At 38.7% G+C, this 26,679-nt stretch overlaps 1 pseudogene across 1 annotated transcript; it reads right to left on the bottom strand.

Annotated features, from left to right (window-relative positions):
- Positions 1-15,168: 15,168 nt before the first annotated feature.
- LOC308641711 (TBC1 domain family member 20-like) lies at positions 15,169-19,919 on the bottom strand (annotated as a pseudogene). Its single transcript has 2 exons — positions 19,911-19,919; positions 15,169-16,259 (listed from the first exon to the last, which is right to left on the bottom strand). The product of its transcript is annotated as a TBC1 domain family member 20-like (transcript).
- Positions 19,920-26,679: the final 6,760 nt, after the last annotated feature.

Genomic DNA, 26,679 nt, shown 5'->3' with positions numbered 1-26,679 from the left:
CTCAATGGCATTCCTCATAGAAAAAGCAATCATGAAATTCATCTGGAAAAATAAGAGACCCAGAAGAGCTAAAGCAATCCTTGGCAGGAAGAGCGAAGTAGGTGGCATCACTATACCAGACCTTAAACTAGGCTACAGAGCAATAGTAACAAAAACAGCATGGTATTGGCACTAAAATAGACTTGTAGACCAATGGTACAGAATAGAGGACACAGAGACTAACCCACAAAATTACAATTATCTTATATTAGACAAAGGTGCAAAAAACATGCACTGGAGAAAAGATAGCCTCTTCAACAAATGGTACTGGGCAAATTGGAAATCCATATGCTTAAACCTCTATCTCTCACCATGCACAAAATTTAACTCAAAATGAATCAAGGACCTAGGAATTAAACCAGAGACTCTGTGTCTAATAGAAGAAAAAGTAGGCCCTAATCTCCATCATGTGCGATTAGGCCCCAACTTCCTTAATAAGACTCCTATAACACAAGAATTAAAACCAAGATCAATAAATAGGATGGACTCAAACTAAAAAGTTTTTTTTCCCTCAGCAAAAGAAACAATAAGTGAAGTGAACAGAGAGCCTACATCCTAGGAGCAAATCTTTACTCCTCACACATCAGATAAAGCACTAATCTCTAGGGTATATAAGGAACTCCAAAAGCTAAGCACCAAAGAAACAAATAACCCAAATCAACAAATGGGCCAAGAACCCAAACAGAAACTTCTCAAAAGAGTATATACAATCAATCAACAAATATATGGAAAAATGTTCATTGTCTCTAACAAGCAGAGAAATGCAAATCAAAACTACTCTAAGATATATCTCACTCCTGTCAGAATGGCAGCTATTATAAAGACAAACAACAATAAGTGTTGGCAAGGATGTGGGGGAAAAGGTACACTCATACATTGCTGGTGGGACTGAAAATTGGTGCAGCCAATATGGAAAGCAGTATGGAGATTCCTTGGAAATCTGGGAATGGACCACCATTTGATCCAGCTACCCCTCTCCTTGGTCTATACCCAAAGGACTTAAAAACAGCATACTACAGGGTCACAGCCACATCAATGTTTATAGCAGCACAATTCACAATAGCTAAACTGTGGAGCCAAACTATATGTCCTTCAGTGGATGAATGGATTAAAAAATGTGGCATATATTCACAATGGAATTTTACTCAGCAATAAAAGAGAATAAAATCATGGCATTTGCAGGTAAATGAATGGCATTGGAGGAGATAATGCTAAGTGAAGTTAGCCAATCCCCAATAAAACAAATGCCAAATGTTTTCTCTAATATAAGGAGGCTGACTCATAGTTGGGTAGGGAGGGTGACCATGGGAGGAATTGATGAATTTTAGATAGGGAAGAGGAGAGGGAGGGAAAGGGAGAAGGCAGGGGATTATCAAGGATGGTGGAATGTTATGGACATCATTATCCAAAGTACAAGTATGAAGACATGAATTAGGTGTCAACCTAGTTTATATACAGAGATATGAAAAATTGTGGTATATGCAAAAGAAACAAAATACATGTATAAAGACATGAATTGGCATGAACATACTTTATATACAAAGATATGAAAAATTGTGCTGTTTATGTGTAATAAGCAGAATGTGTAATGCTTTCCACTGCCGTGTATTTAAAAAAATAAAATCAATAAAAAAATAAATACATGCATACATTAAATAAAGCATTTCCAGGCTGATGAAACTGCCATGTCCTTACCCTTGGACATTGTCTCTACTTACCCTTTTTTAACTCCTTATCAGGGGCCTGGATCCTTCCTGCACAAATTGGATAGATCACATCCAGTGAATTCTAGGCTCATATTCTCACCTGCTGCCATAGACATTTTCTTTGTTAGCCAGGCACTAGACAAACAGTCCCTGATTCTCCATCCCAACCATGAGGCATACACTTGCCCTCCCGTTTGCCTTCTGGAGAGTCAGTGATTGATTCCATACTCAGGTACCTGCAGAGTTCTCAGGAGATTTCCTAAAAGTCAGATTTCTCATACTTTATTGAAACAAGCCAACCATGAAGACACAACCCCTAAACATAAGAAATGCTATATATTGGGACAGAAGAAGGAAGTAGACCGCTCCACGTCATAAGAACCTTATCATAATAGCAATTGGGAACATATCTTCAATGACAGATTGAAGAGGAGTTGGAAATATTTCAAAATAAAATGCTAGTAAAGAACTAAAAAATTCTGAAAATTTCTGGACTGCTGCATAGGTTCTCAATGCCAAAAACTTAGGGTTGAGCATCACTGCCTAAACAGTTTAAAAAAATGACTCAGAGTCCCTATTGCCCCAGTTACCTCTCATCCATGACATCCCCCTCCTGGCTGCCCTGTATAGACACTTTTCTTTTGAGAGTAGCCTCAGTTAATTCCCTTCCCCATCCTCTTTGATTGAGGTACGGCATACATACTGTAAGATGCTGAATTTGAAGATAAACAGTAAATAAACACACCCATATAGCCACTACCCAGGTCAAGACTCAAGACAATTGCTCCCTGGTTGCTGAGGCCTCTATTTCCAGAAAGCTTCAGCCAACATCTCCTAAATCATATTTCCAGGCCTGCTCCTACCTCTGCCTTACATGCAGATCCAGAGGGTCTATCACTGAAAACTAGCTTAGACGAATCACTTAACAGGAGTAACCAACTCACAGGATGTGTGAGGTTTTCATTCCTATTTAAAGGATTAGAAATTCATAACTCAAATTATTCTTAAAGGTAAAAGTACTCAATTTGAATGGAGCTTTTCTGTTCATGGTAAGCCTGTGCCTCTATCCTGGTATTTCTCCTCTCCATCCAAACACTCTCCCAATTTGCCTTACTACTTGGTCTTGGTCTTTTTTAATAACTCTGCTTGTCCCCTAAGAATTGTCTCTGAACCATCCTACTGTTGAACTTATTTTCCCTTCTTTTCTCTGCTTTGAACCAAAGAAGTCCCATATTCCTGTTCCCTCTCCTGCATCCTTTACCCTCCCCTTACTTTAGAAGTTCTTGATCTCAAGAGGATTCTCTAGATCTGGCCAGTCCTTTATAGTTGTGTTGAGGACTTGAATCCTCTTTTCTTAAATGATCCTGGCCTTGAGTCCTACCATCCCAATATTTGATATCCAGGTCAGTTACCCACATCCTTGGAGTTTCTCTATTCATCTGGTGATCTATGCCTGGTAGTTCACATTTTTTTTCACTCAAAAGACAGGGGATTGATACAGGATCCTTGAAGAGGAGTAGTAACAATCACAAAGATAATGTAGAGTCAAAGTGACTACTGTGCTTTTCAAAGACTATCTATGGTGAGTCCTCCTCCCCAGTTAGATACTTTATTATTCTGCCATTTCCTCAGACATGGTAAATTCCCTTTACTCCTACCTGGAAATGAAAATTGTAATTTCTCCAGGGACTAGTTTTTCTGAGCTATGGCCCCTGGAGCTTTCCAGATTGCAGGAGGAAGCAGACGCCTAGCAACTGAAGGGATTTGTTTCTCCAAATCTTCAGGGGATACTGAATGCTACACTATTTATGTAAGGTGCATCCTGATAGGAAAAAAAAAAGTTCTAAGTTACAGTAAATCTGTGAAAGGCTGCTATGTGCGAGACACACTGATAAACATGTTTCAAGAATTATCTCATTCACTTTTCACATCCCTTTGATGTAGCTCCATCATGACATGTACATTTCATAGATCAATGTGAAGTACTTAGGTCACAAAGCTAGTAAGTTGGAGAATTAAGGTTCAGATTCTAGCATTGTAGTGCATTTCACCTTTTTTGTACAACTACTTAATCTCTCAAATTGCACTTTATTGTTCCTCTTTCTTCCTGAGGATGCACGGTAGGCTCTACAGATTTAATATTTCACATGACACTCTGTGTAAAATCCTGTGTGAATGCAGAAGGGAAATGGGAAGAAGGAAGATATACTTTCCATACTGAGGAAAGGACTCGGCAGAAAGGAATAATAAGGGAAATGTCCTCCAAAAGAAAATAAACAACTTGTTATTTATTTCTGATGCTTTCCTGCCAAGATTTCCCAGAAGGCCCCTTCAGTAGGTAGCAACAGATGGTACCCAATGGTCTCCTCTGGTATTCATGACCATGTGAAATTCCCTCATCCCGAGTGTGGCCTGGACATCAGGACCCACTTGTAATGAATATGATGCTGCAGAACTAATGGTACTTCACAGTCTACATTAATTTACAAACAGACTGTGCTTTACATCTTGCTAATACTGTCTGTCTTTCTTTTAATCCTGAGGTAAGGTATCTGCCATATTATGAGCTACTGTGGAGAGGTGGATATGGTAAGGAAAGTATGTCTTTGACTAATTGTAAAAAAGAACCTAATGTTTAACAACAGTAATGTGAGAGAACATAACAGTGTATCCTATGAGGCTTCTGACACCCAAATTTGTTGACCCAGATGTGAATCTCTTTAATTGAGCCTTTAGAATGACTGTAGCCCTGGCCAACCCCTTGATGGTAACCTATGAAAGACTTTGAGCCAAAGGCAATTAGCACCTGGATTCCTGCATCCCATCAACTATGATATACTTTTTTGGGTTTTTGTTTGTGTATTTATTTGAAGCTACTAAATTTTGAAGCAATTTATTAGAAAACAAAGTAATAATTCGATAGCTAACCACTTGCCTACAGTTTCATTTTAACAACAGTAATAAAAATTGATGCCACCAGTTGCTGGTCACTTTTGCTATTGGGAATAATTAACCTGATTATGAATGTTCTGGAGCTTCTGACTCTTAAAACTATATGAAAATCTCTAAGTTAAGACAACCCTGTTTTCTAACTGTTAACTATCTGATAATGCTGTTCCACTAAAAATTGAGAGACAGATCTCAAGGCAATGTTTCTTATGTCAAGAGTTTTCTTACAATGTTCTACGCCTGGAACCCATGTATAACCCATGGATGAACAGGGGACACATGTAATCAATAGCCTCCAGGTTGTTCACTTAAATCACCTCTCATCCTGTGTGAATGCAGAAGGGAAATGGGATGAAGGGAAGAAGGAAGATATACTTTCCATACTGAGGAAAGGATTCAGCACAAAGGAATAAAAAGGGAAGTATATATTGTTCCTGAAGCGCTTAGCCACACTCTGAAAGCAGAAAGCAGACTATTTTGGGGATATCCATTTCTGCTACACTCCCAGTGGAAAATACTGTCAGTATCTAAAACAGATAAGGAGTTAACAGAGCCTAAAAGAACTTCTGGAATACTATAAATACAAGAACAAATAGAAGGAAAAAACATAGAATAAAATATTATTCTGATAGAAAATAAGTCAAGCTACAGAAAGGGTACCTTTAATAGCTAAAACATGTCAAGATATAAAAAACTAACAGTGAGGAAACTACAATAATAGCATTTGTCAATAACTGAGAAAAAAAAGTTGGATAACCCCACGGATTTCTGGGAATATGAGGATATGGGAATTTTCAGGCACAGAAATTCAGAAGTGTGTTAACACATCCCAGGGAACTTCAACAGCTGATAGATGGAGCTTCTGGTTAATACCTTGGCCTCCTCACCCCTCATATGCAATATCTAGGGCATGTACTACATAATTTCTCAAAAGTCTTCATCAGGAATGACCCTTTCTCGCCCAGTGAGCCAAAGTATAACCTACTCATTACACAGCCTTGTAATAACCTTATTTCTTTACCTATATATTACTCCCAACTATCCTACCTTTACTTCCTAGGGTGACTTCTAAAATAAAATACTTGCATTCAAATAATTGATTCAGGATCTGCTTCTGAGAAAACACACTACGTCAGTGTGTATTCATGCCATTTTTCTAATCTTTCCTACTCTTGGAATGCTTTGCTACTTGTTCCTTAAGTAAAAGGAACGAGGTATACATAGAAATTATAATTGCTTTTTTATTTTATGGAGTATTGTATGAGTAATGGGTGTTAAAGGGCCTTTTGTACATCTTTTGAGAAAACTGTATTATCTTTTGCCTTAGATCTTTTAATATGATTTGTATCAAAGGATTTCCTAATATTGAACCATATTCACATTCATGGAACAAGTCCCACTTGCACTGACATTATTTTCTTAACACAATTGGACTCTGTTTGCTGACATTTTCTTTAGTATTTTTTAATCAATACAAGACATCAACCTCATTCCTTCAAGCCCCTTCATAATTGGCATTAATCTATTCATAGTGGTAAAACCTCATAACCTGAGCCCCTACTCCCACTGGGCCCCAATTCCCAACACTATTATGTTGCAGAATAAGTTTCCAACATATGAACTTTGGGGGATACATTTAAACCATAGAAGTAATAATGCTCACTCCAAAATAACTAGTGCAATTATGTTATCCCCACATCCCTTTCCACTCCCCCCACTCTCTCTCCTTTCGTTCCATCCTACTATGGGATGATGCACCATCAGATCTCCTACCACAGCTGGCACCTTCATGTTGGAATTGTCAGCCTCCTGAATTGCAAGAAATAAACATCTAGTCTCTAGATGTTAAAGAGGTTGCCAGTGTATGACCAAGTAGTTAGTAAAATTAGAACATTTTTTGTTGAAATTCATAGGAAAGCTTGTCCTCTGTAAAAAGACTTTTGGATATGGATTTGTTCGACCATCTCTAAGTGTTACATATGCCTGTACTTGTCCACTGGACTGAAAATAGAAGGAAATGAGGAGGGAGAGGTTCAAGGACAAAATGGTCATATTAGACGATACCTCATATTTAACCATTGCTACGCATGCAATTTTATTTACCAGTGCTGTGTGAATAGTGGACAGGGTCTTATGTGGAATATCTAGTCCTTCTATATATTTAGAAGTGCTTGATATATTTAAAAGTAAAAGTAGTAGAATTGAAACTTTTTGTAAATAGCTTTTTAAAACCGATGAGAAATATTGTGTTTGGAATTGTTAAACCACCTCTTAACAGAATACTGTCTGTTGTACTTGTTGATTGGTTTGAGGGAGGTGGGAGGGAAGAAGTTGCAAAAGGTGTTTAACATTGTTAGAGTGTGCTAGAAAACTTCAGCTTACCCATTGCCTTGTACCATGCATTTCATTTAACTTTGCTGTACTGTATATATTGTATATATACTGGACAAAGGAGTCCTAATTTTATAATATCTAGTCTCTAGATATTAAAGAGGTTGCCAATGTATGACAAAAGTAGAGTTAGTAAACTCACACATTTTGTACACTTTGTGTTAAAATTCATAGAAAGGCAGTCTTCTGAAAAGGACTTTTGGAAGTGAAATTGTAACATCATATCATGTGACACTCAGATGTGACACATGTGACAACAGGAGAACGAAGTAGAAGAAATGAAGGATTCTAGGCCAGAATGATCCTACTTAGAAGACACTTTCAGATATAACCATTGTTACATGTGTGTAGTTTATTTAATACTACTATGTACATAGTGGACAAACTTAAGTCCTTATTTGAAACATCTAGTCTTTCTAGATGTTTAGAAGTACACAAAGTATGTTAAAAGTAGAGGTAGTAAATAAAACATTTTGTTATATATCTTTTTTAAAATTCATGAGGAAATAACTGTCTTTTGGAAATGGAATGATCAAAACACTTCTCTGAACAGTACATATTATATCTGTGCTGGTTCAGGGAGGAAGAAGGAAAAGAAAATATAAAGGGCTTTATACCAGTGTATTTTCTGTGAAGCAGAGTTGACCATTGTCCCTTATATTTGTGGGTTTTGTTTTACTATTCTGTGTAAATAGTGTATATAAAGGACAAATGAGTCCTAATTTACATCTAGTCTATCTAGATGCTAAAGTGTGTGACAAAAGTAGAGTTAGTAAACTAACACACCGAGTACATGTTGTTAAATTCATAGCAAAGACTGTAATTAAAACCACTTAGAAAGTGAAATTTGTTAAAAGTCATCTCTAAGCATTACAGATGCATATACTGACCCATTGGTTGATAAGACTAGAAGGGGAAGGGTTCTAGGCCAGAATGTTACTGTTTGGAAGGCACTTTCAAATTCTAGCCTTTAAAAAAAAGGGGTGGGGGGAGTTTTGCTTCAAAGTATAGCCTTTGTTAAGTAAGTGTTGCAGTTTATTAAGTGCTACTGTATGTATAGTTGGAAACTTAAGTCCTTGTTGGGAACATCTAGTGTTTCTAGATGTTGAAAAGTGCACAACACATGGGAAAAGTAGAGAGCTAAAGTAATGCCCTTTAAGTATGTTTTGTTACTACTTAGGAATGGTTGCCATTTAGGGGAATGGAATTGTTGAACTTGATGTCTTGGAGGGTAGGTTGAAGGTTCACTGGGTGGGGGGTAGGGGAAGGAGAAAGTATGCATAGAGAAGCAATGGGTGCCGTTTAGATTAGTTTGGATTGTCTAGCCATTGTGATATGTGCATTTTAGTTAATCTTGCTGGGTATTAAAGGATAAGTCCCAATGCTCAAAGTTTGTTAACAATAGCAAAATAATCCCTATATAAATGTTCTTTTGTTAGTTTTTAGAAAGAACTGTCTTCTGAGAGTGACCCTTGTTAATCCAGCTCTTGGAGCTAGGGATAGTCCTGAATTTAGTCACTGGAGTGGTGAAGAGGGAGAAGAGGAAGGGGGAGGGGAAGTGCTCTTTGCTAAAGTCTCCATATTTGGAAGACAGGTTTAGATTATAACCATATATCTATATGTACATTTTTGGTAAATTGTGTTTTTGTGCGCAAAGTTCATACTTCGTTTCACAATATCTAAGCTTTCTAGATGCTTGAGGTGACAGTGAATCATAAAAAGTAGTGCTAGTGAATTAGCCAACTTGTAAATATCTTTTTGTTATAATTGATAGAAAAGATGCATCTTGGACATGGAATTGTTTTATCTCTGGGCATTGTGTATCAGGACTTGTTCATTAGGCTGGCAGCAGAGGGGCACAGGGAAACACAGAAAGATGGAAGCAAGTGCTCAAAGATTTACATTTTGATGTAAGCCACTGGTGTGTGTGCATCTTCTGGCTGTACTATAGGAATATTTTAATTCACTGGGAACATGCATTCTTGCTAATATTTTGGTAGTAGAAATCTGTTAATGAAACAAGCTTGGTGTATTCTGTTGCTGTTTCATTTTAAATTGAGCATTAAGGGAATGAATTGTTTTAGTTGTAACTCTGCCAATATGTCTATCTAGAGGCCTGTTGCCATTTCTGTCTTCAGTGAAATTTTTGTCCCCAAGAAAGGATAACAGATTGAGTTGGTGTAGTGTATTCTTGGTTATCAAAAAATACTCATGTAGCTTCGGGATTTTGAATTGGTGAATATTCATGATGTGTGGAAAAGCACACACCACAATCTCAATCACACAAAATGGAATATTGTATATATATGCACACAACCTAGAGGGACACGTCCAACTAAGCTTCTTGTGACTGGATGACTTTGTTCTTTGCTTGTGTTTTTTTTTTTACTGTAATGTACAATTTACTTTTAAAAAATAAAACTTATTTTAGAAACCAAAAAAAAAAAAGAATTGCAAGAAATAAATTTCTTTATAAATTGCCAGTTTCAGATATTCTATTATAGCAGTACAAACAGACAAAGGCAAGCTACTTCTGGAGAGATAGAAGCGACTTTTTATTGATTTGAAAAGACCCCTGCATCCTGCACTTGTGTGATTCAGTGCTCTCATATTTCATTCTCCACCATGCCCAACCACAATTAACTTAAGCATATCACACAAGTGAACGTGCATTATCATATCATTCCCTTTGTTGTTTTATGAACTAAGGAATGTTACATTTTCTGATTCAAAAGCTAAGCAAAATGACCCATGTACAAACAACAGGGAAAATTTTGGTAACTGAGGTTTTGCTCCTGTACAAAATAGAATTGATTCTGTTAGATATTACCAATGGCCATACATTGTCTAGTATTTCAGGTGATGTGCTGAATCATGACAATGACAAAAATAAATAGATAAGAACTAATATGAACTTTTAATTGTTTAAGTACTTTGATTTGCAAATGAAATATTCAAGTGTTATTCATTTCTATGAAGATTTTAATGAAACTACAGAAAACAAACCCACTGTGCTTAAATTGTCAATCATATATATGTATGTAAACCACATATTTGTGTGTTCAAGCATACATATGTATTATTCAATGTCCATAGAAGGGCTTCTATTTCTAATGATAGCCAGGCCTCCTGATTTCCAATGTTTGAGGAAATATCTATGTTTAACCTGATTTAAACATTATACAATATATTCATTTTTCAAAATATTATGTGTACATTCACCATGTACAATTTTGTTTTTATGTATCAGTTAAAATAAATATAAAAACAAATGTCTCCTAGAGTGAGCATTTAACCTAGTCCCCCCTTGCCAGACATATTGGTTTGATATACCCTCTCTGAGTTTTTAAAAAGTAAAATCTATAAACCTGTCATTTAAACAATAAAAAATTTATTACTTTCTAACCAGATCATTTAACTTCTATCTGAATTTCCTCATTTGTAATTTGGAGATCCTGAACAGCACATTATTTACTACATCATTTTAAAAAGTAAATGAGTTAATAGTACCTGTGCAGAGTTTATCATATTGCCTAGCACAAAGTTAATTTCTTAATAAGCATTTATTGCTATGGTCACCAACTAAAATACTTTTCATAAATGGAATAGTCTTTGTAAGTGTTGAAGATGAGATTTCAGTCAAGTTTCAGAAATAGCCAGGGTCTTTTAAACCATTATTACTCAAGGTATGGTGCTTAGAAAAGTAGTATATCACCCAAATGCAAAATTTTGTCTTTTGCCCCTAACATACTTAATTAGTGCATTTTAACAAGACTTTCCAAGTGGTTTTCATACATATTAACATATGAGAAGCACTATTCTAAGCCATAATTAAAAAAAAAAAAATCACTGCCTCAGGCATCAGGAATATTGTAGTAAGGCCCAGAGTAGAGTCAAGGATAGTTAGAGGCTGACTCTAGCTAATAAGGTTACATGTAGGTCTATATTCAGTAAGTCTAATGACTCTGACTTGGATTAATTTTATGGTGTTTTTATAAATTGAAATATGCCGCATAAAATTGCCTAGGGTATACATTGAACAGCTTAAGAAAGTATAGCATGAAAGTAAGAATGGAGGATTAGTGGAAGTCTTCAAACGCCTGCAAGCATTGCAACCTCAGAAGTAATGTTGATGGGCTTATCTACCATTCACCAAGCCAAATCTTTATTTGGATGTGCCACCTTGGCATAAAGACAATATTAGGCTTATGCATGCAGGTGTGTTTGTGTATGAACAAACCAGGCAAATTACCTGAATAATTTGATACATAAGTTCCATTTCTTTTATTAGTTCTAAGCAGTTATACATGACAGCAGAATGCATTCCAATTCATTGTACACAAATGGAGCAAAACTTTTCATTTCTCTTGTTGTATACGATGTAGTGTAGCACCACATGTGCAGTCATACATGTACCTAGGGTAATCTCATTCCAACATCTTTCCTGCCCCAATGCCCCATCCTCTTCCCTCATTCCCCTTTGCTTATTCAAAATGATGATGGATCAGCATCCACTTATCAGAGAGAACATGTGGCCTTGGTTTGGGGGGATTGGCTAACTTCACTTAGCATTATATTCTCCAGCTTCATCCATTTACCTGAAAATTCCATGATTTTATTCCCTTTTCATGCCGAGTAATAATCCATTGTGTATATATACCACGGTTTCTTTCTTTACTCATTCATCTGTTGAAGGGCACCTAGGTTGATTCCACAGTTTAGCTATTACGAATTGAGCTGCTATGAACATATGAGTTCCATTTTGATCTCAGAGAGCTATTTGATTGAGATAATTTTCCTTAGAACCCTATAGTATTTTCCAAGGGAGGAATTTCATTTTGTGCCATCAAGAGTCACCCATAATGCCACCTGGTAAAAATGTCCACAAGATTCTAGTTACTTCTTCTTAAATGTATCTCTTTATTATAGAGTAGAATTTTCCAAACAGTGTAATACTTCTCCTTAGGGTCATATTAGTTTAACAAGTCTCTTGAGGCTTGTGTTCAGCTATAGATACATCAAATACTCAATGCCTTTGGACTTCTACCAGAAGAATCTGACTCTGGGCTCCCTACATCATCCTTCCTCAAGGTCTCCATTGCTAGAAAGTTAACCAATAAACAAACACATTTTAAGTGTTTATTTCATTTTCCCAATTTATCTGTTTCATGGTTTTATTCTAATAATTTTGTCTCTTATTATGAAATAAGAGAATGGAATAGAAAATAATCAAAATTAAGGTAAATGTATTTTTGTTATGTCTGTTTACTTTGTATCTCATTTTTTAAAAAATTTTTATCTTGATTGTAGTTTATAATTAAATTCAATTTCATTATAAACTACAATCAAGATAAAAATTTGTATCTGTTTTATGACCTCAACAAAGAGAAACTGATAACAAGTATGGAATGACAATGGGAGTATCCATTCTAGAGCCAGAAAAACTTTTTTGTTTGTTTATATATGACAGTGGAATGCATTACAATTCTTATTACACATATAGAGCACCATTTTTCATATCTCTGGTTGTATACAAAGTACATTCACACTAATTCTTGTTTTCATACATGTACTTTGGAAAATAATGATCATCATGTTCCACCATCATTTCTAACCCCATGCCCCTTCCCTTACCCTCCAACCCCTCTGCCTACCTAGAATTCATCTATTCCTCCCATGCTCCTACTCCCTATCCCACTATGAATCAGCCTCCTTATATCAAAGAAAACATTTGGCATTTGGTTTTATGGGATTGGCTAACTTCACTTAGCATTATCTTCTCCAACTCTATCCATTTACCTGCAAATGCCACGATTTTATTCTCTTTTATTGCTGAGTAATATTCCATAGTGTGTATATATGCCACATTTTTAATCCTTTCATCTACTGAGGGGCATCTAGGTTGTTTCCACAGTTTAACTATTTTGAATTGTGTTGCTATAAACATTGATGTGGTTGTGTCCCTGTAGTATGCTGTTTTTAAGTCCTTTGAGCATAGACCGAGGAAAGGGATAGCTGGATCAAATGGTGTTTCCACTTCCAATTTTCCAATAAATCTTCATACTGCTTTCCATATTGGCTGCACCAGTTAGCTGCCATTCTGACTGTATTGAGATGAAATCTTAGCATGGTTTTGATTTGCATTTCTCTAATTGCTAGTGATAATGAACATTTTTTCATGTATTTGTTGATTGCATATCATCTTCTGAGAAGTGTCTGTTCAGGTCCTTGGCCCATTTATTGATTTTTTTTTTGGTGTTTAGCTTTTGGAGTTCTTTATACACCCTAGAGTTTAGTGCTCTATCTAATGTGTGGGGGTAAAGATTTTCTCCCAAGATGTAGGGTCTCTATTCACCTCACAGATTGTTTATTTTGCTGAGAAGAAACTTTTTAGTTTGAGTCCATCCCATTTATGGATTCTTGATTTTAATTCTTGTGCCACAGGAGTCTTATTAAGGAAGCTGGAGCCTAATCCCACAGGATGGAGACTAGGGCCTACTTTTTCGTCTGTTAGACACAAGGTCTCTGGTTGTATTCCTAAGTTCTTGATCCATTTTGAGTTGAGTTTTGGCATGGTGAGAGATAGAGGTTTAATTTCATTTGATTGCATATGGATTTCCAGTTTTCCTAGCACCATTGGTTGAGGAGGCTATCTTTTCTCCAATGCACGTTTTTGACACCTTTATCTAATAAAAGATAATTGTAATTTTGTGGGTTAGTCTCTGTGTCCTCTATTCTGTACCATTGGTCTACCAGTCTGTTTTGGTGGCAATACCATGCTGTTTTTGTTACTGTTGATTGCTCTGTACTATAATTTAAGGTCTGGTGGAGTCAGGGAAACTTTGAGGGTTAACTCCTTCACTCTCAAGTCACCACAGATGACTAAGCAGTCATGCACTTTCCTCAGTAGCAGGCTATGCAGCCCCACACTTCCCCCTTCAGAACACAAGCACTCTTTTGCTCAGCAGCTGGGATCTTGTCTTTGCAAGAATTGCCTAGACAAAAGGGTTGCATTAAATTTAAATGGAGTGATTTGTTATATGGCAGTGAACTAATACAGAAGGTAGCTGCTTCCTATCATATATTATGTCCTGGCTTGCAAACATGGGCTTTGCCATATCAAGTTTAAGAGTATCAACCTTCCAGACTGAGTGAAAAATTGCATGTTTATAACCATATGTAAATATGACTTCAGGGATAGGATAATAGTGTCATGTTACTGGATTTCCTTAAAAGTTGACTTCAATCATTTCTGTCTCTAGAGTGTCATTCATTTCAGAAAAACAAACATGAAAACAAATCTAAGTGGCAAGAGAATTTTTTAATCCTTTGAAAAGTCTAAATATGCAGAGAAGTCAAAATAGGATATTGAATACCTACATACCCACTACCTAAATACATTACTAACATTTTGCAGTTTGTTTTCAATATACAAATGGACATGTACATATGACTGTGTGTATTCACTACATATACACAAGACATACATGATGAGGCTTTACCTCTAAATATTCCAACATGAATCTTCCATATAAGTACACTTTTCTACATAACCATAGTACTCACTTCATATTTAAGTTTTTCCAGTTGTCCTAAGGACTTTTTAATATTTGCTTTACTTTTTTGAACTAAGAGTTATTCAAGTTTCACATATTCCACTTAATTATGTCACTTTCAGTTTTTTAATCCAAATTCATTTTCCTCACCTTTTCACTTCATTACCTTTTTTTGAAACTGTGAAACTGTTTATATTACTTATCTTCCTTTTAATTATGAAACTTTTCAGCAGATAAAATATAGGACATACTAACATGTCATATGTTGACACATAAAAACAGTAGTGTGTAAGGACCGTCAACTACTCATTGCCCCTTCAGCTTCAAAAATTAGTAACTGATGATCTTTTTTTTTTCATTTACACTTTTGTTTATATCTTATTACCCTTTCCTTACGACTATTTTTATGCTTGTTAACATTTTTTTTTTTACAGAAACCCTTTTAAGTCAAGGAAACTCCACCATCCCAATCCTTCTGGAAAAAGGGCAAGACCATGTGCACTGTGAGAGAAAGTGGCTCTGGGGCTTCAGGGGAACAACTGCAGCTGAAACTTTGGGGACCACTTCAGGGCACTTTTCACCACCACTAGTGTGGCTGCTCCTAGGGCCACCATCAGCACCATCACTACCAGTTTCACAGAGTGGTTGGTCCTTGGTTTGGTCAGACATCTTTGTTCAAGTCTCAGGTCCCAGAAGTCCCCAAAACCACTGTGGCAGCACCATATCGTCCTCTGTTGGGCTGATACCAGCTGAAAGTCTTTGAAGGTAGATGCTTCCTTCTCTAGACCTGCTGCTGGGCAAGTTCAGAAGGGGGAAAGTGAACAAAGAGGTCCTCTGCTCTACTGATTAGAGTCCCATAGGACAGGTCCTGAGGGATCTGGGGTCCGTGAGGCCATGTCACAGTCACAGTCCAGAACTTCCTGCTCACAATACAACACAATCACAGATAAAAAGTAAATGGGCATCAGCAGATGGCAAGCCAGGAAGAAATAACCACAGGACATGCCTGAAGTCAGACAGAACGTGTCCAAAGCAGGTGATAAGCCTGCAAAGGACAAAGACGGTCCCTACCGCAGCACTCTGCATGAAGTCATGGAGCTCTGGGTTCACCTGGTCTAGGATGGGCAACAGGTAGTTTACAATGGGCCTGGTGTTGTCCATTATGGGATCCATGAAATCCCTGAGGTGATGGGGAGACAATTTTTCTACCAGGGATTTTGCCAGCCTACCACCAGCAGAAACACGATCACAATGTCATGGTAGCCCTGGTAGTTGTGCAGCTGAGGGTTGTACTCCAGTGAGGAGGAGGATGTCAATGAGTTCTTCCTGGAGCCTCTCTCTCTGTTCATCTGGCATGCCAGGAAGGAACCGCCCTAAAGACTGCCAGATGTCCAACAGCACTTGTTGGTAGTTCTTACTTATCTGCCCTAGGTTCTTCCCTGATATAAGAGGTGTCATTCATATTGACATTGGGGAGCTTGGGCCACACTGATCTCATCAGTTTGGAGATCTCCTTCGCTGATAACCATGTGTCTGAGGGCAGCCACATCAGTGGGATCACCATTCAGAGCCTGAAATATCTCTGGCACTTTTTCCTTTTGGCATTAAAATCTGCCTTCTGGGTGCCATAGATCCAGCAACTGGAGTTGGGGCTGTACCCCTGCCCAGCCAAGGGTCATGCCCTGGGGGCAGCGCCCCCAGCCTGAGCTTGGGCTAGTGGTGGAGCCTACGGAGACAGACTGGCTACAGGATGCTGCACCCACAGTGTTTGTTAGCATTAAATATTGTAATTTTTTTTCTTAAAATAGACTTGACACATATTGAAATGTGCAGATATTAGCTGTTCAGGTTAAGGAGGTTTAATAGGGTTTATAGCCAATTACTACCATCCCAATGAAAATACAGAATATTTCTACCAAAGAAAATTTATTTGTCCCATTTTATATTCAGCTTCGTGCAAAGGCAACCATCCCCATAAATAATTTTACTTGTTTTCAAAATTCATCTAAACAAAATCGTAAGTAATTTTTGTATCTGATTTCTTTTCCTCAATATAATGTCAGTAAGATTAGCATCACAATTTTCTTATCCACTCAGCCATTAAGGCCTAAGTGGGTTACTTCAGTTTTTGGCAATTATGGTAAAATCATGATCATTTTTTATGAAATCATTGAATGGATATGTTTTCATTTCTCTTATACAAATACCCAGGAGTTCAATTGCTATATGGAATGCGTATACCTATTTTACTATGATGTAGGTCTTACTAACTTGTCAGCTTGATAACATATCTTTCTTGAGAGGAAAATTCAATTTCCTCATAGTAGAGAGGAGAATCTCAGAGTGTAAACTAGTAAAAATAATCCCAGGGAAAGGTAAGAAGAGAACAATAGGTTAAGGATAAAAAGATAGGGTGCAAATGTGGCTCAGGCAGTAAGAAGCTTTTGTTATCTTAGTCCACCTGTGCTGCCATAATAAAATACCTGAAAGTAGGATAAAATTATACATGACAGAATTTTTTTTGTAATGGGGATTGAACCCAGGGGTGCCTTTCCACTGAGTTATATCCCTAGTCCTTTTTTATTTAATTTTGAGACAATATCTTACTAAGTTGCTGAAGCTGACCTTGAACTTGTGATCCTCTTGCCTCAGCCTCCTGAATTGTCAGGATTATGGGTATGTGCCACTGCACCCAATTTTTAAGGACAGAAATTTATTTGTTATAGTTTGGAAGTCTGGGAAGTCCAAGATAAAAGGACCAGTAGGTTCAGTATCTGGCAAGGGCCTGGCCTCTGCTTCTAAGATCACACCTTGAATGCTGTGTCCTCAAAGGGTAGAGAGAGAGAAAAAGGCAAATAGGGCCTCGAGAGTGCCCTCCAGCCCTTTGACACTGGTTTAATCCATTCACAGAGGCAGAGCCTTCACAACTCATAGCCTCCTTACAACCCTACCTCTTAATAGTGTCACACTGGAAATCACGTTTCCATGTGAATTTGGATAGGAACATAGACATTCAAATAACAGCAGCTATCATGGGGAAAGAGTCACAGACCCCTGAGGGGGGCAGCTGTGACAACCAGTCCACCAGTCCTGCACCTCTGTGGTTTTCTCTAGGTCCAAAACTCAGTCTGAGAGACTAAAGCAAGAACTTCTACTAGGCTCAGCTTCACGACCTTCAGACCCCATGAGAGGGTGCCAGAGAAGAGGGTGAAGCCGTTTATGTATAATATGTCAAAATACATTCAACTGTCATGTATAACTAAAAAGAACAAATTTTAAAATGTAACCCAAAAAAAAGAAGAGGGCAAAGAAGACAGCAGCACCGATGCAAAGAGGAAATCTGTACTGCAGAAACAGAATTCTGAAAAGCCCAGGAGTCTCATCTGGAGGCACCACTTATAGAAAGTAATGAGAAAAGGGTTTCCAAAGCTCATTCCCTTTTTAACCCCTGACTCATCACAGCTGGGGAGAAGACACTTGGTAAAGAAAGGGCTCAGGTGAGTAGACAGAATAGCAATGATACCAAGAACACAGATCTACAAGGTAAGTATGCTTGGAGGGGTTACAGATGGGTAATTAATTACTCATCACGAGCCATGCTTGTTTTTCACAAGCATCTGGATTTTTCTATAGCAAGGACTTCATTCTCAATAAACTTTTTGTCTGTACCTATCTTTGATACACAAGAGATACTTGAGTGCCCACTTATCATTTATTGAATAAATAATTCATTGAACTAGTAATGCTGGAATTGCTTGACTGCTCCTTTTGTCACTAGAATCTTGAAAGAAAAGAATGCTTGTAGCAGTAACCTTAAGTTTGATAGAGTTTAAAAGCCTTATCATATACTGGGGAAATGGAGGTTCACAGAAGAGGACTTTTCTTGATACATCAGAGAAGCATCTCTACCTTGTTCCCCCAAATATAGAATTTTTCCCCTGCTCTATGATACCCTCCTTTCAAGATTTTCTGTACCTTGTGTGAAACCTATCTTTCTGTTGTTTTTAGAAGTTTCTAAATTGTTCTGAATCTGGGCTTTGCCACTTATTAGTGCCTAATTTTGAGCAAATCCTCAGTTCTTTGCCTGTAGAAGGGTTATAAAAACAGCTACCTCAGAGGGATCACACAAGGATGTCAAATTGTTGATCCTTTGCCATCACTGTAATTAGTTCTCTAAAAATATTGACTGTGAGGTTTCCCAAAGTCAGTAGGCTATAGTGGCCTGAGAGTGATGAGAGAGGCCTGGAGTAAAGATTTGAGAATCACCTTCAGTTTGCAGAAATGACAACTGAACCTGTGACTAAATAAGGGAGTTGTTCCCAACCTTGGCTGTGAATTGAGACTTTTACAAAAGCAACATCTGATGTCTACAAAAACAGTACAGCCCCAAATATTCTGAGTTAATTGGAATACAGTGTGCCAACTTTAGCATGCAATACCTGAAGGCTTGCTAAATCATGGGTAAATTGCTAAATCTGAACCCTGTCGTAAGAGTTTGTGGTTCAAAAGTTCTTTAGTGGAGCCTAATAATTATTTACATTTCTAACATATTTCAGATGATGCTGCCAGCACAGAGGCTGGAAAGATGATTCATAAACATGAATATTCTCCTGGCAGCATATGCATTCTTTTCCTAAGGTTGTTTCACCAAGGGAAAAACAATAATTGTATCAATTAGAGATTTCATCTTTTCTTTCTAAGCTCAAAGCCAAGAGTAAGGATAGATTGAGAAAAATTCTAAGACATGACAAACAGGTATTGATATCAAGTGTGGCCAACCAGTGGAACATTTGAGAACACGAAGTAACTAAACTGTTCTCGTTCCACTATCTTGTTTTGCCCTGACATGATTCTGGAAGGAGAGGATTGGGATTGGTAAAAGAGAGCCTGGAAAAAGAGGGAGCTGTCAATGGTTTCTGTTCACATGGAAAGTGATATGACTTAGCATTTCCTTCTTTTAAAAATATAGAGGAAGAGCTTATTTTTCACATGGAGTGATATACATTTCACAACTTTCAGAGTTCATTTTCTTTACTGTCATTTAAGATTCTAACCCATTTCTGGTAGTTGCAACTTTTTTTTTTCCCTGGTGAATCCTGATTTTAAATGTTGGGAGAGTGAATTAATATATCTTGCTACAAGTTACAGGTGGACACACTCAGGGTCTCTCAATTTAACTTTCAGCACCATCCCTCAGCTGTGACTTTTCCAGATTTGATTGGATTCTGGAGGTTCAGTGGCTCCACCCAATTGGGACTTCAACTCTGACCAATCGCATTCTCCCGCCTTCTACTTAAGTCAGCCTCAGGCCCCCATCCCGTCTTTAAGCTGGTGGCTGAGGGAGGATCGGATCTGAGGAGTTTGGGTGGGGCCTTGGAGCCGGGCAGTCGGGGTTTCTCAAAGTTTCTGTTTTCTGTGGGCTCTTCCCCGCACCCTCTCTACTTTTCTGTTTCTGTTCCTTCAAAGAACGAATTTCCTGCTGTCTAGCTGGAAGAAAGGCAAGAAAATAACCACCTAGGATTAGTTTTGTATTGTTTCCTCCCTCTCAATTACAGGATGTGCTTAAGAATTCAGAGACTTGGGCAAGGGGCTCAACATTCTTTGGCTAACAAAGATGAAACTTGGTGCTGAACTATAGGGGGAAAAAAAACAAACTTTGGACTAATGAAATAGTGGAAGCTATAACTTCAGTCAGGCTAAGCTTGTTCCTTCTGTCCCCACTCCCTTTCCTGGGGCTGCTAGAAAACCCAGACTTGAAACCTCAGTACTTAAAGGTGGCCTCACAAAAGGGCTGGGATGGCACATTAACTCTCCTCTGATTAGGAAGGGTGTTTCTAATTCTTATCACTCCTTCCAATGGAAGGATCTAAAAGAACTTTGTGTAGCTGGCTTACCCTTTAAAAACTATCCTGAATCCCTTTTGCAAGGGAGGATGGTGGGCTGCTGTCTCTCTTGTTCTCAATTTCCTAAGTCAAACATCTGAGCAGGCCCCAAGGAAGTTACTGGGGAATAGAAATATATTATTCCTAATGCCCTTATATTCCTCATATCTGCCGTTGCTGTCCCTCCTTTGCATTTCAAACGGTTGTCTATCTCTTTCAGAGTATGCCTATATGACCCCTTTAGCCTATACTAACCTTTTCAGTCCTGAGACTCTTCTGACTCGGTTGCTTGTTTGGGGGGACCTTTACTGTCTCTAAAATTCTATACAACCATTATAACCTAGCTTTAAAACCAAGTAACGATTTCCGTGTGGAACCCTAGACCCATAAGTTCCTTTTCATATTTATGTGCAACCTGCAGACATTGCCTTCAAGAATATACTTCATTACCCATCTTGTAACAAGTTTTTCTACTAATATTCCACAGCCTACAACTAAGAGGTCCTTGGTTAACCTAATGTCTAAGCAACAAGATCCCTGAAGTGTGTATGGACTAGGGGATGGAATTGAGCCAATAGGCTGACACTTAATTTAGAAATTCTATGTGCTACTCCTACTAAGGAATGATGCAGGTAGTAGAAGCTACAAAATGCATTGAGACACTTGGTGAGTGAGCTCTAAGTACACTTCCCATACAATTTTCCTATCTAAAGATTTCAAATTTTTCTTCCCTCGTCCTGATTAAGGCACGAGCTATGTCGTTAATTCAGAAGATCACAGATGCTTCTCATCACTAATGAAACTGGTCCACCTGTGCCTGCTTCTGACAAGTTTATCTTGATCCAGTGGGGAGATGACTTTTTAGGTTGACTCGTGAGGAAACGATCTAAGATGTTCTTACCAGGTTTTTTAACACAGGCTTTGACTTAGATGAGAAGGTTATACCTGATAAACCACTCACTGGTAGCACTGGGTCATGTGGTGACAAGCAGTAGCAACCATACCCTTTGTGGAAAGGTAGTCAAAACCTGGATCATAAGCTGAGGAAAGACTTACAGCAGGGAAAACTAAGAAAGGCCTTCCAGGCTCAGAAAAACTCTTACACTGGAGTGCCACAGGTGTCTGTAGCTACAAGCATGCCCCTCCAGGATCTAGCTAAGAAACAGGAGCTGCTGTCTCAAAGTACTTCAGCAGCTGATGTGCGACACTAAATTCCAGTGGAAGTCTTCTAGCTTCTTAACATTACTTTGCTCTTATATTGGGATAGTTTATCCCAGAGGAACTGAAGGCTGGTAACTCGCCAGATCTGCATTCTTTAATGATTCTTTCCAGCTAATTAGTCAGATTGGGTGAAGGTCCCTTTCAAAGTTCTTTTATAATGGCTCACCTCTCAGCTAAGGTGAGTGAGTTCTGCATGTTAGCATAAGTAGAGATCTGCTTCCAAACTGGGTTTGCAGAAGCTGCCCAGGTTGGGGCGCTCTTTCCTAAGAGCATGGGAAGTTAACTCTATATCTCACTGTTATCTTCTATCATTGAAGATCCTAAAACATACTAATTCTTGGAGACTTGAAAATCAAGAATCACTCCTCCTGAGTGGAAGCAGTCCCTTCTAGGAATAGGGGAAGTCTGGACTTGTTGCACATACATACTATATTGAAGGCTTATCCATGGTGATTCATAACTCCCATAGTCCGGACTAGCGACTACAGTGCAAGCTCTAATGAATTCATTTCTAGCCTCCTTTCCAATAGGCTTGGTTTCAGGCTACACTGAACTAAAACAGGAATATTACCCTTTTGTACTTGTTCTAAGCAGACTTACTACTGGCTGCCTTATCCCAAGATCTTTATGGAGATGGTAAAATCAATAAGTCTGTTAGTGGGGCAGGGTGGGGGAACATTGGATGGCTTGTGAAAGCTGTCCACTAGTCCTCCGGATGCTGTGTGGTTTAGACTAGTTTCTTAGAAAATCTTATGATCTTGTCTATAATGAAGACCAACTAAGTTTAAAATCACTATCTGACTTGACAACTTTAAACATGCCACTAACAAAGGACCTCTTGTAAAGTCACCTACCCTGTCATTGGCTGCCTAATGTTTCAGAATGCTTCCTCATCTTGGCCCAAAAAGGGAGTTTTAGGATTGAATTGGGTTCCTTTTAAAACATTTTTTAACCCAAAATCATGATTATTGACCTCCAGTTCTGGATCCAGAAACAGTAGGAGAGCTCTATTCCTGCTAGCTTCTACTGCTTGACGAATGCTTCATGATCTCCCTGTGATTGTGAAGGGACATGTCTACCCCCCTGTGGAGAGCAGTATGGGAAGAAATGCTTCAATCCTTCATCTTACTGCCCTTAAAGGGATGCATATTGATTCCTGTACTAAAGGAGAAAAGCCAATATTTTTCTACAAAGGGATCTTTAATTCTGGGGCCAAAGGATCATAACCTACAGAGGGGAAGCAGGTGATGGTTTTTCCACGAAGCTAGCTAATATCTGTTCAGTCCAGTATCGCCTTGGGTTGAAAATAGGCAGATGGTGGCTTTAGGTCTCTTACATACTCTAAACCAGTCCAAGGCAGGGTCTCAATTCCTATGTTATGGTAATATAGACTTCTTAAACGGATGCTGATGTCGTACTCTGGTCTTGATTCAAGTAGTTGCCAGTGTCCTTTGAAACCTCTCAACCTCCCTGCTCCTCAGGGTTTCATTGTCTATGAAACGAAACACTGAAAATACAACAGACTGAATACAACCTAAGATCTGTTGGCAAAAAATTACTGCCATCTGTCAATTCTTAAGCCTCTGAAGTGCCTAAACTGTTTTCCACGTGGGACTCAAAGCTCTGGGGAAATGTGGCTTCCCACCAAGTCTAGGGCCTAGAAGGGTTTCTGATGCCAGACTTCTCCTAGAATATCCTCTCTCCTGAAAGGTTGGAGAGTAACTGGTCCCTTGGTTATACCTTAACTACAGCCCTTCAAAATTTGTCATGATCATAATGCTATAAACATTCTATGTGTAGCTTTGGGGGATGACCCCAGGATATTAGCCTAAATTATAGACCAGGGCTATCTTCCAATTTGGAATTACATGGTCACACACGTGTATCCTTAGGATGTGTACCAATCTCTAAATCCCTTCTTCCAGAAAGCCCAGCTATGAGCAAAGGCATTTAGGAGTCACCTAGACAGCGTTGCATTCGTGTTTTACCATTCGGCTGCAATTTTATCCATTCACTTGTCTAAAGATGCTGTGGGAACACTCTTATTAAACCTGGGAGGCCATGAACTGCACCAAGCCAAATAAACCAAATCAACCGTTTAACCATAACTTAATCGTTGACTCTGCTATTACTGCAGAAAAGTCTGTAGCCAGTTAACTGACTTCAGCTGTAACCTAGCTTTATAATCAGTGTACTAAGCTATAGCAAACTAGGTTTTCTATTACTTTTAGTCTATAAATACTGATCATATTGTTAGCTGGAGACTTCAGAACCTAGTATCGTTGAGAGCTGCCTGGTCAGCAAAACTCTGGGCTCTCTGCCTCAATAAGCTCTACATTTAATGGGCCTAAAGAGTTTCTCAACACTACAGATACCTACTTTGGAGACCCTATGTCTCGTCAGGCTTGTGTTGAACTACTTAATGAGTAATATCCCAATTGTAAAAAGTCCATGTCAAAGCACCTTGTCAGGGGAAAAACTCGGACTATAGGTACTTGAACTCAATGGGGGGGGGGGGGGTTAAGTCTAGAGTCACAGGCTCAAAGGGAGAAATGAAAACTGAGGAAACACTACATGGGAATGAGATTTCCAGAGCAGGTATGTCACTTCATTTGGACTGCTAGAATCAAACTGGATAGCTTATAAACAGCAAATTTATTTTAGTTCTGGAGGCTGGGAAACCTAAGATCAAGACAGATGAGATTGTGAGAGCCCAATTTCTGGCTTAGATAGGATCTTCTTGTTCATAGGAGACTTAGAGAAAGATTCTCTGGGGCACCTTTTACAAGGTGACTACTACCAGTCATGAGGGCTCTGCCAATCACCTCAAATGTGTCACCACCTAGAACAAGTTGCTCAAACTACTGAACTTAACGTTGACGATATCCTGACATAGATGTTCTGACCATAGCATGTAGATGCCATAAACCTCAAGCCTGTTGCCTTTTTTCTAAGAAACTGAGTAATGTGTCTCCCCCTTCCCTTGCCACCAAACATGTGGTCTCTTTGAAGAAAAGGAAATCGAGTTGCTAAGACCACAAATTGGTAGGGAATTCTGGGTTATAGAACCTCGATTAAGAAATCTAGGGAAGGGACTTGGAAAACGGGACTCTGTGGACATGCAGTGAAAGGAGTTACATGCTGTTTATCAGTTTTTCAGATAAACGATGAGATGCCTGTATAAAGACCTATTACAAGGAAATGGCTCCCATAACTATGGAGGCTAAGACCTCAGAACTGCAGATATCTAGCTGAAGAGCCAGGACAGCTGATATTGTAGTCCCTGTCCAAGTATGAAGGATGGGGAGCCAGGTAGACTCTCTAATCCAAAAGCCAGCAGGTTTAAAACCAAAGGACAATCTCTTCCATCTCTTCTCCCTCTGCAAACTTTCTTCTCCCTTTACCACATGAGAGAGTATCTCACCATTTTTTTTGGGGGGGGGAGAAGTGGGGGGTCTGGTTTATTTTACTTAGCATGATATTCTCCAGTTCATCCATTACCAGCAAATGCCATCATATCACTCATTATGATATGAAGTACTGACCTAAAGCTTCAGGACAATACTCTTCTGCAGCTTCAGTATATAAGTCCCAGACGGAGCTCCACTCAACTCTTTAGACCCAGGTAGAGTGCAGAATACCAAAATGGTGCTCCTAGATAAATCTGGAGATGTCGGACACCACTAGTTGTCTTTACCCAATAGTTGTGAAATGGCATCCTATGTGCAACAGGATTTAACATGCAAAAATGACTTTCTGAACACGAGGGGACAGGTTCTAGCAGGCATCTCGTACCTCAGGTACCAATGAGTCTCACGACAGGGTTAGGTGTCCCTAAGAGGCCCAACAAATATACAAAGATAAAAAGCCATTATGGTGAGTTGGATTTGTGTGTTATGCCTTTTTTTTTTTCATGTCCCACTTCCTGAAGCTGTAAGGTTTTGCTTAAGCACTGCTCTAGTACCCCTCCAAGTCCTTGCTATCCTTAGCACATGTCTAGTGGAATCCATTTACATCCTGAACCTGAGCTCATCTGGAGAGCAGCGTAATCCCAGCTTCTATTTGACTTATCAAATTTCTACCATGTTCTCTGGCCAATGGCATACTTGTGTTCAGACATAGCTACTACATATTACTGTCTTTTTCACTTGTATAGGGAATACCTGGCACCTATGGCTCCTAGCTGAGTCTTCAACAGACTTCTCGGTGCCCTAGCCTTTTTGAGCACAACGGCAATACCATGGACATTGATAGACCTACATCCACATTTAGTAACTGGTAGTAATCTTACTCATTCTGGCCATACTGTTCTTTTGACTATTTAAAGATGGGAAATGGGAGGGCTATTTCAAACAGCTGAACATTGCCAGGATATTAACATAGCATCTACTTGGTTTAGTGCATCTTTCCTGGGAGACGAGTGTTACCATGTACCATGAAGACACTTGAGTTTACTTCCATACAGCCATCCATGTGTATCTACTTCACATCAACTTGTCACAGGTCATCAATTTTTCCATTTCAGGCCACTGACCAGCCAAGTCACTTTCCACTGCCCATCAGTATATATACTGACAAATGAGTTTTCATCACACAACTGACAACCACATTCTCTACCTGAATCAATACCCAAATGTCTTTCAAGCTTATCCTTAAACAGGGTTGTTCTGCAGTTAATCACTTTGTGCTTGCTTGTACCCCAAGTACATCCATCTGCCAACCAAACTTGGGCACTAGTGTATATTCATTGCTCTAGAGTATGAGCCTCAATGACATCAACTCATTACACTTCAATGCTCAGTTGTCTAATGGGCACTTGGTGGACATCTTAATCTCCTGATGTGTTCTGCTCTGTACTACTCATACTATTTTGTGACAAAGTGAGCTTTCCCTGGGGCAAAACTCTTTGTCTACAAACCTCTTCCCTTCAGATGA

The sequence above is a fragment of the Spermophilus citellus genome (assembly GCF_964194105.1).
Source record: "Spermophilus citellus genome assembly, chromosome: 2".
Classification (NCBI taxonomy): Eukaryota; Metazoa; Chordata; class Mammalia; order Rodentia; family Sciuridae; genus Spermophilus; species Spermophilus citellus.
The sequence above is the reverse complement of the archived record's forward strand: the minus strand, read 5'-3'. Positions and strand labels throughout refer to the sequence as shown.